Below are 14426 nucleotides of genomic sequence, written 5' to 3'. Positions count from 1 at the left end.
TAATAATAAGTAGAAGTAGTAGTAGTAGTAGTAGTATTATTATTAACAACATACAAATTTTATGGTATAATAAACAATAACAAGGTGGTCAGGATGTCAATAGAAACACTTTAAGGAAGGGAAGTAAACTGTTTCATATATTTGACAAAAGATTAAAAAGCAAGGTTAGCTTAACATCACAAACTATTCAATATTAGGTTATTACTTTGTGTTTCAGTCAGGAATGTTTTAATTATGCAATATTTTTCCCACAGCATCGATGCTTTAAAAAAGGGATGGATAACTGGGATGCCTGAATGATGATCACAGAAATCCTAAATGAAGGCAGTAGTTCTTAAAGAAGCCCACACCTGTGTCCGTTTACTACAGGGATAACTTTCCAGATGAAGAAATTACCCACTTCTATGGTGATTCTTCTTGGCCATGGCATTCAAGGGTAAGTGTGTGCTCTCTTTAAGACACGTTTGTTGTAGGACTGGGCGATATGGGCAAAAAATCATATCCCGGTATTTTTAGGAGGAACGACAGTATACGATATATATCTGGTATTTTCCCATAAATGGTTACTTGAGAGTTAAAGCCTTTATTAAAACTTTTATTAAACAGTTTTTAAGCAAAATATAATTCAAGCACATGGGTTTCCCTCTCTGTTTACAAAAAAAAAACAGCTGCACAAAAAATAACAGCTGCACAAAATCTTTTTCTCTTTTTTTCCTGCTTAAAACTGTTGCACAACATTTCAAGTAAAAAAAAAAATCTTTGATAAATAAATACAGTACAGGGTTTTTTCCTGCTTAACACTATACACAGCACTACTGTGCTGTTGTGCAAATAACAAAGTAAACAGAACCATACACACACTTAAATAGTAACACAACAAAAAAATATTGTAGGATCGAAAAAAACCACAATAAATGTAAATATGAAACGCACACTATTTTGACACAATTACAGTGTTGTTATAAGTAATCCTGTATACCACAGTTGTGTGATTTTACAAACAACAATTAAATCAGCTGTATATGTTTTATTAGTTACACATTTACATGTATGTATTGTGCACAATTATTAAACAGTGCACATATCGAAGATATCTACAGAGAAGTCTTCCACTCCAAGTTAAAAAGTCCTACACTTTTTCTTTTGTTTTGACTAAACTTATTTTACTAAATATTAAATAAGGAGACTAGAGCAAATAGACTATAGATACGAGAAGTAATGAAACAGTTTCAGAGTACTGTGATGAAATGCTGGTTAAGCATATAAATGTAAACAGTCATTATAACAGAGCAGAACACATAGCTAAATGTATTATTATGTAAATGTAAAGAAGAGACCGTCGTGCAATAAATACTGAACTTATAATCAGTGAATATGAGCTGGTTTTATTTTCGAAATGTGGTATAAATTTCTCCCATTTTGACGTTTTTAATTTATTTGAACACATCAGTCAATTTGACAAGGCTTCTATGTTCATTCTTGCTGTCAATTGCGAAAGGAATGATCAATAAAAGGTTTCTGATAAACCGCTGTGACAGCTGCAGGCGCTGTGTGACGTGCGTGTACGCGAGGTGAGTCAGATTTCGATACAACACCGACACTGCATGTTCCTCCATGCTGTGTCAGTGATGGGTCATTCTTGAATGTTTTGTTCATTTTGAACAAATCTATTGTATGACTCATGGAGTGAATCATTCCTTTGCGCATGCGCTCATTTGTGCAAGTGGAGCTCGTGTGCTGCCTTGAAGTGGTCTGTTTCGCGCAGAATGTGCATGTGTGGCCTCAAACCATATCGATATAAACGATGTTGGATAATCCCGCATGGAGTTGGGGAATCATATCGATATATCCCCAGAACTCAATATACCGCCCAGCCCTAGTTTGTTGTATTGTGGATTTCATTTATTAGTTTACTTTTTGATGTTTCAAATTACTCTAAAGAAATAACTTCATTGTTTGTGCATGTTTTTAAATTTCAGAATTAATCTACACAGTGGCAAAAGTTGAACTATTCTGAAAATTGACTGCAGCATGTGTGTATGAACAGCTGATTGTGGTCATAGCAATGACAGAGTTCAGAAACTAATTTAAATTGGTAAAGGAAGAAGCACACATTGAGTTTTCAACGTGGTTTTGGACACAATATTTGAATACCCCATACAGATTTAACCTGAGAGATACAGTACAAGCACTGATCTATAATAGATACGTGATTACAAGCCGTGCCGGGTGTTTACAAGTTACAACACACAATTAAATACATATTTTGTAATCTACACAAAATAAGGCAACCATTTTAATCACATCTACAGGTTGTGATTTGAAGGAAGAAGAAATTGGTCCATATGAATGGTGAATCATTTATAATAATCACTCATTTATAATGTCACTCGTGTAGCCAATAGGATTATTGCAAAAACTAAGCTCTGTGCTCTACCATAGTTCATTAAACTTGCACCTTTTGTCCATTGAGATCATCTTTAATATAAAATGCTCTTCATCATAATATAACTTTCCTGAATTTTAAAGCCTGAATACAAGCACCACAACTAAAAGTCTGACACTAGGCTATAAACGCACTATAACATGATCGTCACCTCATCACCATCAACCTGTTCACTGTGAGATATTTCATGTCCGACAGCACCTGTAGTCTCGTTTAGCAACTTTTTAGCAACCAGCTTTATAAAGACACCTAACAGCTTAAAAGAAAAATCACAAATGTGCTGTAACTGGTGTGTTTTATATCTTAGAATAAAACATGAATGTATCTTAATAATAATAATAAAAAGCACTCAAGGACACCTTACAGCAGATCACAAGCACATCATAAAAACACAAGCAGTAAAAATGACAATCAGCATAAAATTAAACCAGCAAATCATTAAAAGCTATCCTAAACAAAAAACGCTTTTATCTAAATAGAGTCTACGTGGCGAATGTACAAAGGCAGGGAGTTCCATAACTTTGGTGCTGTACAGCTAAAGTTCAGCAGAAGATGATCTCAGTGAGCGCAAAGGGGTGTACAAATGAAGAAGATCATTTTTTTTAAGCTTGCATTAAACACACCTTATTTTAGGGATTTTACTAATATGCCATTCCAAAAACATAAAAAAAAAAAATTTACTTTAGAAAGTTGGAAGCAGAAGTGCTAAAACACAAACTCGCTTCTGGGTTTTTGTCTACAGAGACATCATAGTTCCACCACTCTATAGGGGTTGGTTTGGTTATGTATTGGCTTTGTAGGCTCATTTTATATCTGCATTCACTGCCTTTCCGACCCAATCTTGTGCCTTTCCTTTTTATGTTTACAGGAATTATGTGAAGAGTCATCAATGGCAATGATCGAATGTGGTTCGTAACACTTTCACATCAGGTAAGGAGAAAGTAAGTGAATAAAATTTTTCTTTTTGATAAAAGCCAGGTTTCCATCTGAAGCTGCAAATGTAACTTATGTGGAAAATTGAAATATATTCTAAAATTTGTGAATAATAATCATTTGCATCAAACTAGTTAAAGACAATAAAATAGTCACTTTGCAAAACTTTTTGCCTCAATCTTGGGTTTCTCTTTTTCCCTTTTTCAGGAATTGCATGAATAGTCATTGGTGACTGAGATCGAATGCAGTGCGAAACCTTATCAGGGAAAGGGACAGTAAGTGAATTTAATTTCCTTCTTGACACTGACCATGTTAGAATAAGAGGTAGGGATGTTCCAATACCCTTTTTCCCTTCCCGATACTGATTCTCATACCTGAGCTCAGGGAATCAACCAAATGGAAGTACTAAACCGATACCTGAGTGGGTATCTGTAGAAACAGTTGTGTATAATTTTAGCCTTGTTTAAATTGACAGATTAAATTTATGGTGTGCTTCAGACTTATCCATTAATAAAATATTACAAATGCATACAGCAAACTAGAGTAAAGTTTTACAAAATAACTGTATAAAAACTGTGCAAAAAAGATATAAAAAATGAATATGAATACTATAGAAAAATAACATCTTTGTATCTTAAAATTCAGAAACTTTTTTAAAAATAAAAAGGCACTTCACCTTTTACATTTTTTTTAAAAGTGCAAAAGTACCTTATGCTCAATCTAAATATACCCTAATGGTTTCACACATCTCAGTATTTTAAAGTGCAACCCTTTAGTAAAATATGCATAGAACATTATAAAGTCTTCACACACAGTGTTTCCAACAGCATAGAAAAAAATAATAAACTAAATAAAAAGGCCTGCCCTAAATATTTTCTTTTCAGTTAAATTACAAATTGAGATTACAAAACGAAAACACTGACTGAATCCTTTTTAAGAACCAGCATGCTGTTTATTTCCAATCATGTTTCTTTTTGGTTTTTGTTTCATTCAAATAAAAATAGCAGGCTACCTCAAATCGTTTGCTCTACAGAAGATAGGCATTTAATTAATGCTCCTCTCTAATTCTTATATCGCAACGTCTGTCAACATTTTTAATAGAAGTCTTTATTTTAAAGATTATGTCTTGAGCATCTGATTTTACCTCCAGTGCTTGTGTGATTTTTAGTTGCACTGTCCTCAGTAGCACAGAAATATCAGTATAGCAATATAGCCTTTGCTGAAAGGCTGGTTATATCTTACCAGCAATGAGGTATAACAATGTTATCAGAGATTTTAAAGGAAATTTATTAAGCAGGAAATATAGCCTAAACTTCACAACAGCAGATTCTATCATTGTCATAATGTATAGAATGCCCTTAAACAGTGTAGCCCGTAGTCTAGTTGATGGCAAAGAAGTAATTTTTTTTTATTAAGATTGTTTCAAATGTCAAATGAAGCTCTGTTCTTTACAGAAGCTTTAAACAGATGTGCACTGTGGCCGTGGTGATGAGAGACAATAAGGCACATCTTGACTTATATTTAAAGTATAGGCTAGGCTACTATAACAAATAATAATTTAGTTTTTTTAATATGTAGCCAAGGATTGCATTACTTTGCATACATTTTAATAGTTTATAAAGCTATAAAATGAAAGTCTCAGTTTGGTGTGGAGTTATCATAAGCATAAATCATTTAAGTCAATCAGCATTTGTTTGATTTGTAGATTAGGCTATGCAGGCTATTTTAGAAATGGATCTTTTATAAAGACTATTAATAACTGTAATTCTCCAAATGAAAAAAAAGTTGAGTTATTTGTTGATATGATGGTGCCGTGTGGAGCGCACTCAGCGCAAGTGAAAACCACAATGCTTCGACTTGTTTTCAGAGCAGAGCACATTTCAGAAAGTTTTGCATTAGGGGCTTCTTTCTCCACTTGTGCAAATACACGAAGGGGTTTATAATGCAGATCCAGGACAGAGGCAACAACCAATAGCGTTGGTTTGGCATCAACTTGTCTGTGTCAAACTGTGACAAGTCTTTTCACTCTTTTCATTATGCTTCTTTTATCAAAATACATCTGTAGGCACTTGTGGTTGCACATATTATAATATCCCTGAGTTAACAAATAGCCCTATGTGTTGCAAAATAAAATAATAATACATTTTAATTGTTTAACTGATACCATAAATTGTTTAAAAATGCATCCTTTCAGTTAACGGTTAAACGATTAATATGAACATCTTTAGTTTCCTTTCTCACCCCCATATTTGAACACATTTGTTAAATAGAGTGATGGGACTATAATGTCACTTTGTAGGCAAACCAGCAGTCGGCATCACACTGGTTCCCTTGACAAAAAGCCAATGTAGGCAAATGTAACTTATGTAGAAATTTAAAACGATGCATTAAAATGTTTCAAACAATCACTGTTTCACTCAAATGTGTCAAAGATAATAAAATCGTCACTTTGCAGATCTTCTTGCCTCAATCTTGTTTCTCTTTCTCACTTTTACAGGAATTGCATGAAGAATCATTGGTGACTGAGATTGAATGCAGTGCGAAAACGTCCATGTCAGGGAAAGAGACAGTAAGTGAATTTAATTTCCTTCTTGATGCAAACCATGTTAGAACCTCAAATCAGAAAAGATTGGCACAGTATGGAAAATGCTAATAAAAAAAGAAAGTACTGATTACTAAATTTACTTTGATTTGTATTGCATTGCAGATAATCCAACAGACATTATTTAATGTGTTAATAAACTTGTATTCCAATTTTGCTTCTTGCAACATATTTCAAAAAAAGTTGACAGGAGTTTAGGGCTGTCATCAGGTAAAATGGTTAAATAATGATGTGATGTGAAACGGGTGATGTCAACAGGTGAGAGAGGACACGGGTACTGGAAATTTTTAAGTGTTGTAAAAAAGAATTACACAATTTTTTATTAGCAATTTCCATACTGTCCCAACTGTTTCTGATTTGTGGTTGTAGAAGGAGGGTTGATTTATCATATTAGGCTGTTTTACCTGGGCTGTTTTCTCAAAAATGTTGTTGTGATGACTCTCTGAGTAAAATATACACCGCTCTATTAATTAATAATAATAACTAGTGTATTGGGGGATGGGCATGACATGGACATGAAATGTAAGTACAGTCTGGCCTTGTAAGAACCCCCATATTTTAACACATTTGATGAATAGAGTTTGGTCAGTTATGTGTTGGCTTTTTAGGCTCAATTTATACTTGCCAATTGCTTTCTTGTACAAAAACTCAGATAACAAATGAAATGAAATTGTAGATGTTGTCCAAGAATTTTTTATTCATTTGCTTTTCCCTAACACCTGAAATTGGCCAGGTATTATTAGTTCATTAGTTAAGTGTAGTACTTACTTGGCTTTTTGACCCAATCTTGTGATTTTTATTTTATTTATTTTTTTTTCCTTTTCACATTTACAGGAATTATGTGAAGAGTCATCAATGGCAATGATTGAATGTGGTTCGAAACACTTCCACATCAGACAAGGAGAAGGTAAGAGAATTTAATTTACTTCTTGATATGAGAAGAGTTTCTATTCAAAACTGCAAATATATCTTATTGCGAACAAAATAATTTCTTCTTTGACAATGTTCGATGTAGAAGGGTCTCAAAAATAATCTCAAAAATAACTCTCTTTGAGTAAAATAGACCTCTTTCTGTTAGGGATGTCAATTTCCACAAAATCCTGTGATCCATGATCATTTAAATTATTAATTAATCATTAATCACCACTCCATAAACATAATAGATAAAGTTTTGAATGTTTTGAAATATTAAACAAATCACCCTAGCCTTTTCCATTTGGAGACTTACAGTAATTAATAGCTTAGTCCGTATAAACAGTCCATTTATAAAATACATAATTAATGAATGTGTTAATGAAGAATAAAACCAATATACAATATGCTCTTTGCATAATGATCACTGCGAAATAAGCTAAGTGCTCATTTTATATATAAACTATAAATATAAAAAAAAAGAAATGAAGTAATGGAACATTATATGTAAAAAAAAAAATCTAAATTTATATACAGTAGTAGGCTAGGCTAAAAAAAGGTGCCTTAAAGCTTCTGTGAAGAACAGACTATATATGATAGGTGACACAATCTCAATAAACACTTGGTGCTTGATGTCAGATAGGCTACATTTATTTAAGGGCATTTGATACGACATTGATAGAATCTGTTGATGTCAAACTTAGGTTTCCTTTATAATATTAAGAAATTTCCTCTGTAATACTACTATTATCCCTCATCACCGGTAAAATAACCAGCCTTTGTATTTCATGTATTTTAAATGTAGATTTTCATGCCAGATTGATGCAGGCAAATAAAATTGTGGCCTTTATTTAATTAAATCTTTATTTAATTAAATCTTACTTTCACCTGAACTTGCCACGAGTAAGATGGAGAAAATAAAAACACATCAGCATAGATAAAAATTCAGATGCTTAAGACATAATCTGTAAAAGAATGACTTCTTTTAAGCTTTGTTAGTTTTAAAGTTTGTAGCAAATATAAGAGCGGTTTGGGATAAACCAATTACAGCGGAGCATTAATTAAATCCTTATTTTTCAGAGAGTGAAACAAATCATCCACTGCACAGTTGTGCAACAGGCACGAACATAAATGTACACTTCATATATATTTTTTTTGGAAAATAATGTATTTTTTGGTGGTCAATTATCTACAAAATAAAGAATGAATAACATTTGTGGTGAAGTGTTTCAAAAGAAGCACTGCTATTCAGACCCAAAACACAAACTTTTTGTTAAATAAATAAAATCTAAAATTTAAAGTGAAACATTCACAGTTTCAGGGAAGCAAATATTAAACAGCTTTCACTGTTAATGACAAAATCATCCATTGCGCTGGCCAGTTTCAATAATTTAACTATAATAATTTAACATTTAATTAAGTAATTTGAAAGAGCAGGACAGGCTTTACAAGCTATTCAGAGCACTGGACATGTTCACAGATTACCTAGGAAGAACAAACTCGGTCTGAAGGATGAGAGAACTCAGAAACTCATTGTGAATTCCAATTCGTGCCAGTCTGTCAGATGAAATTGCTTAAAACACCTTAATATTTTAGAGAAACTAGTTAAAGTTTGCATAACCAATAATTTATCTTATCCACCCGTGACCCACTCATAATTAAACATCATTTAGCCTACTTTTTGATTTACTGACCTGCAAATTAACGGCAGCACCCGCAGATATAACCGAGATCCACTTAAAACAGGGTTTTATGCGTCCCCCACATAACATAAACTGCACACACTTGATTATTTAATGTGTAAAGTTGTGGACGCTTGTCTCGCAGCACAAATCATATCTTATCCTTTAATGTCCATGCTTAATCTGACATCGATAAGGTCTGTTGATTAAACTGATTACTGACAATAAATCGATCATTGAGTAACTGTTAGCATCCCTACTCTCTATTAATTTATAATAATAACTAGTGTATTGGGGGATGGGCATGACATGGTCATGGAATGTAAGGACAGTTTGGCCTTTTGAGGACCCCTATAGTTTAACACATTTGATAAGTACAGTTTGGTCTGTTATGTGTTCACTTTATTGTGTATTGGGGGATGGGCGTGACATGGACATGAATTGTGAGGACAATTTGGCCTTGTGAGGACCCCCATATTTTACACAGTTGATGAATAGAGTTTGGTTGGTTATGTGTTGGCTCATTTTACATCTGGCACTAAAATTTTTGTCATTCATGTACAAAGTGTTTTATTATTAATTTGACATTTTAGCGTCAATAAGGTTTATCTGATGTGTGCACTTTTTAGCCTGGGCATGCTTTCAATTCAATAATAACTGCAGTGAATTTTTGCAAATTGATGCTTTCATATAAAAGTTGTGGTGTGTCTAGCATGTGAATTGGATTTTAATAAAAACTCTCCCTCTGTACAGTTTCAGCATGAAGTACACAGTGCTGTTTTTTCCAGTTTGGATTTGTGCGATGATTGATTGTAGTGGTCCCATGTCAAGTAGAAAGTGGCCGACTTCAACTTGAAAATGTAAGTATCTATGTCACAAATAATTAGCGTAGAAATGTATATGTCATCATTTTTTTAGTCTGTGTTCTTCAGTACAATATGGATTTCTCCTATAATTTCTAGGTATTTTTTTAATAGTGTTTTTTTTTTTTCTTCCATCAATTCACTATTTGAAAGCCATATCCATTTTTTCACATTTGTTGTTTTAAGTAAATAAAATATTATATTAACGAATAAATTAATGTAAAATTGATCCTAACAGTACTAGGATTAGAGAGCATAATTTAATTTCAAGGTAAATTAAATTCAGTATTATAACATGCATTCATTTTATTATGCAAGGCAAAAAACAACACATTTAGTGTTGTTGTATATTGTGCTATGTAAAATAAAATATTTCACTGCACAGCAAACACTATAGATTAGATAAAACATATAAGAAATAAAAACTTGAAATATATCAGTCTGTGTGGAATGAATGTATACATTATACAAGTTCCACTGCTTGAATGGAATTAATGAAATAAATCAACTTTTTGAAGATATTCTAATTATATGACCAGCACCTGTATTTAGCTGAAGAAATACACCAGTTAGGCAGCACTAGGGAACTGTGCTCTTATTGAGTAGGATACAGAAAGCCTGCACTCTGACTGTAAAATAAGTCTTTATAGTTTTTTTTACAATGTCAATAAAAATATGTATTTCTGTAAATTTGTGTTTATTTGTTGCAGACACCAACTCAAGGACAGTTATTATAAAAACATGGAGCAGACTGAAGTGAATGCAGGCATAAAACATTTTAAAGGGACACCTCACCACAAAAGCACAGTGTGATCAATGCAAGAAAGCAGAAGACCATGTTCTTAAAGAAAGAAGAAAAATTAAGTGACTTTGTGAGGAACAGAGGTTTGCAGATAAATAAAAGAAATGTTGGAGTGCATTTCAACAAAGAAAAGCAAAAACTGCTTTTAAACGGTTAGTTCATCCAAAAAATAAAATTAGGCCATGGTTTATTCACCCTTATGCAATCCTAGCTGTATATGACATTCTTCGTTCAGACGAACACATTAGGAGTTATTTAAAATTTTCTCTGAGCACTTAAATACTATTATGGATGTGAAGTGTGGGCCTTGTTGGAACCGTTCCAATACATGTCATGTCTTTTAAAGCGGATCGATAGGTTTGTAACAAATATTTATTTTTTATGAATTATGAACTCCAGTTGCTACTTGCGTGTTGGCGACAGAGTCACGTGAACCTAAACAAATCAAAGAACAAATTAAAGATGTCCCAAACTCAGCCAACTTGACTTTTCGCAAACAAGCATACAGACATTAGCTGTGTTTCCATCCAAAAATGCGGATGAACTTTATGCGCAAAACTGGATTAACGCGTTAAAGACGTGCAAATAAAGCAGCGTTCCCATCCAAGGAGTCAAAGCAAACAAAATCGTCACTTCCTGATTAACTGGCGCCAAATATCAACAGTAAAAACTGAATTTGCTGTGGTAAGAGAAGCTGCGTCAATCTTTTCTTCATCTAATAAATGACACGGAGCACGGACGCTCTTATTTTTTGAGGTCATTAATAATATAATAACACTAATACTTAAACGGTTAGGGGTTTTAGAATGACCAAAACAACAGTTCAGATGGTTTACAGTGTGCTGCTGGTTTCTCCATTTACACACATTTTCATCATCACATGATCTCTTATAACAAAATCACATGACCTTTTTTAATGCGCACACTGGAATTTGTGCGGTAAAAGTGTTTCCATCGTAGTTTATGCGCATCTTTTCTTATCGAATAAAAAGTTTATCCTACTCAGTTATGCGCATACGTTTTTTATTCGCATTTTCAAAATGAATGCGCAATATGGCGTTTCCATCCACTGTTTATTATGCACATATGCAAAATGCACATAAAAATAGGTGCATGGAAACAAAGCTAATGACAGATTCAAAATTCCATTGATCTGCTTCAAAAGACACATTAAACTCCCGGATGCGTATGGGTTCGTTTCACGACAGATATTTGTGCTTTTTCAAGGTTTAAAAAGGGGTCACAATTCACTACCAATATAACGTTTGAAAGTGCCCAGAAAAATTCTAAATAACTCTTAATGTATTCATCTGAAAGAAGAATGTCATGTACACTGAGGATGGCATTAAGTTGAGTAAATCAATTTTCATTTTTGGTTGAACTAACCCTTTAAGGGGCAGAACCCTTAAAATGTTGTCATTGAGTTGTTTTTTTAAAAAGCCTTGTTGAATAAATGCATTTGAGACAGTGATTTGATGTTACTGATCTATATATCTATCTACCTATCTCTCTCTGTCTGTCTGTCTATTAGCTAGTCCAGTTAAACACTGATTGTCCTCACAATCCTGCGTTAGTAATGTGTGTGGGTGTGTATGAGTAAAGTCCAGTTAAACACCAGTTGTCCTCACAATCCAGTGTTAGTAATGTGTGTGGGTGTGTATGAGTAAAGTCCAGTTAAACACCAGTTGTCCTCACAGTCCTGTGTTAGTAATGTGTGTGGGTGTGTATGAGTAAAGTCCAGTTAAACACTGATTGTCCTCACAGTCCTGTGTTAGTAATGTGTGTGGGTGTGTATGAGTAAAGTCCAGTTAAACACCAGTTGTCCTCACAGTCCTGTGTTAGTAATGTGTGTGGGTGTGTATAAGTAAAGTCCAGTTAAACACCAGTTGTCCTCACAGTCCTGTGTTAGTAATGTGTGTGGGTGTGTATGAGTAAAGTCCAGTTAAACACCAGTTGTCCTCACAGTCCTGTGTTAGTAATGTGTGTGGGTGTGTATGAGTAAAGTCCAGTTAAACACTAATTGTCCTCACAATCCTGTGTTAGCAAAGTGTGTTGGTGTGTATGAGTGAAGTCCAGTTAAACACTGATTGTGCTCATAATCCAGGGTTGTTAGTGTGTGTGTGTAACACTCATGGCTGTCCTCATAATGCATGATTAAATCCGAAACGCCCACTTTTGCCATGTCCCCACAATGTTGTAGGATGTCAGGTCTTAATATTTCCAGACTCTTTCACAATAATTAAATTCTGAGTAGACAGAATTATTCCCCATGCAATATGGAGAAGATTCATATTTCTTACTAATCTGTAAGACAAAAGGAAATGTGGGTCCCCATATACCATGATGGTACTTATTTGGGAAAAAGGTCCCAATAAACCACCCGTACCAGTATGCGTGTGTGTGTGTGTGTGTGTGTGTGTGTGTGTGTGTGTGTGTTTTAGCGTTGTATTATTTGCAACACATCCTAAAAAAGCATTCCAAATGTCCAGAAAATTGACTCTGCTACTATTTCAAAAAAAGATGCTACTATTTCAGCCCAAAACCATCAACAAACCAGTGTTTTCTGGATGGTTTTGGGCTGAAATAGTAGCATGGTTTGCTATTAAACCACTGTATGCAAATGAGGGAAGACCAGCAGACATCCCCATTGGTCCTTTGACTCTCAGCACACATTTAATCCCATCTGTGCATCTGTGTGACCCAGTGTCAAACGTCTTTGTGTTATTTGTGAAATGTATTTAATTTAATTGTATATAAAGTAAAATCAAATTAGTCCTTTTTCCAATTTAAAGCTGCAGTAATTGGTATAAAAGGTAATTAAAATGATCCAAAATCAATTCATGAGCAACATGTCTAACCACCTAATATTACGTAATGATTAAATCAATTAAAATATGCGACTATTGAGATTAAAGATGCCAAACATAACAAATGAAAAACAGATGTTACTCATCAAGAAGAATAACTTACTAATTCTTCAATTAGAGGTGGCATGGTGGCTCAGTGGTTAGCAATGTGACCTCATAGCAAGAAGGTCGCTGGTTCAAGTCCCAGCTGGGTCAGTTGGCATTTCTGTGTGGAGTTTGCATGTTCTCCCCATGTTGGTGTGGGTTTCCTCCGGATGCTCCGGTTTCCCCCACAGTCCAAACACATGCGCTATAGGGGAATTGATCAACTAAATTGGCCTTTAGTGTAGGAGAAGGCCCACAGGGAATCTGCACGCGCACAATTCCACAGATTTCTGCAGATTTTTAGCCCATCATTGATTCTGCTTATTTACGTGTGTAAATGTGTGTAAATGCATGTGGGGCAAAGATGCATTTGTAAGTTTAATAAAGCACATATCATTTTCCTTCGGCTTAGTCCCTTTAATCATCAGGAGTTGCCAAAGCGGAATGAACCGACAACTTATCCAGCATATGTACACACATGCACTTAAGTTTATCAGTTCCCCTATAGCTCATGTGTTTGGACTGTGGAGGAAACCGGAGCACCCGGAGGAAACACAGAGAGAATATGCAAACTCCTCATAGAAATGTCAACTGACCCAGCTGGGACTCGAACCTGCAACCTTCTTGCTGTGAGGTGACAGCGCTAATTTGTAAATCACAACTATAACCAAAGTGGCCTGTTTTCCATCACCACAGGAGTCCTGATAAACGCACGTTTATCAGTTATCACAATATACCGCATGGTATTCCTGCTCGTCCTGCCAAAGTGAACCCAATTTCCACGCTTTCCAGTTTAAGTGCCGCCCAACCCTCCGCTAATAATGTGCCTGAGTATCCGGTGACTATCTGCGGAAGTGATTTATTGATGAAGTTCAGAGTGACAGAGGCTTCAGTGGGTCAATCCTGCCCTCTACTGGCCCATCAGCTCTCCGTTCAACCCGGAGTCTTCAACACACACACAGCTTCAAAACACTGCCTCTTTTTTTCCAAACTACACACACAAATGCACATGCAAGATGCACAAGCATTGAATTACAAACACGTCTCACATTGCAAACACCATTGCCACAACTTCATATTTTTTGGATACGTCATACACACTCATCCACATGAACACTTCTAGGTTAGAGAAACATGCAGAGAAGACATCAGTGGTAAACAATAGCAAGATAGAATTTAAACTAACTATTTATTTATTATTCATTCATTCTGTGTTCAGCTGAGTCTCTTTATTA

At 34.6% G+C, this 14426-nt stretch overlaps 1 long non-coding RNA gene across 1 annotated transcript in view; it reads left to right on the top strand.

The window, feature by feature from the left end:
* LOC130244569 (uncharacterized) overlaps positions 1-11907 on the top strand; it is a 12374-nt gene extending 467 nt beyond the window's left edge. Inside the window, exons 2-8 of the long non-coding RNA XR_008839237.1 lie at positions 255-436; positions 3315-3376; positions 3587-3654; positions 5877-5948; positions 6816-6888; positions 9329-9435; positions 10149-11907. This is a non-coding gene — a long non-coding RNA (uncharacterized LOC130244569). The remainder of the gene's footprint in view (positions 1-254; positions 437-3314; positions 3377-3586; positions 3655-5876; positions 5949-6815; positions 6889-9328; positions 9436-10148) is intronic.
* The last annotated feature ends 2519 nt before the right edge of the window (positions 11908-14426 follow it).

Source organism: Danio aesculapii, chromosome 17, assembly GCF_903798145.1.
Source record: "Danio aesculapii chromosome 17, fDanAes4.1, whole genome shotgun sequence".
In the NCBI taxonomy this organism is placed as follows: Eukaryota; Metazoa; Chordata; class Actinopteri; order Cypriniformes; family Danionidae; genus Danio; species Danio aesculapii.
The sequence above is the reverse complement of the archived record's forward strand: the minus strand, read 5'-3'. Positions and strand labels throughout refer to the sequence as shown.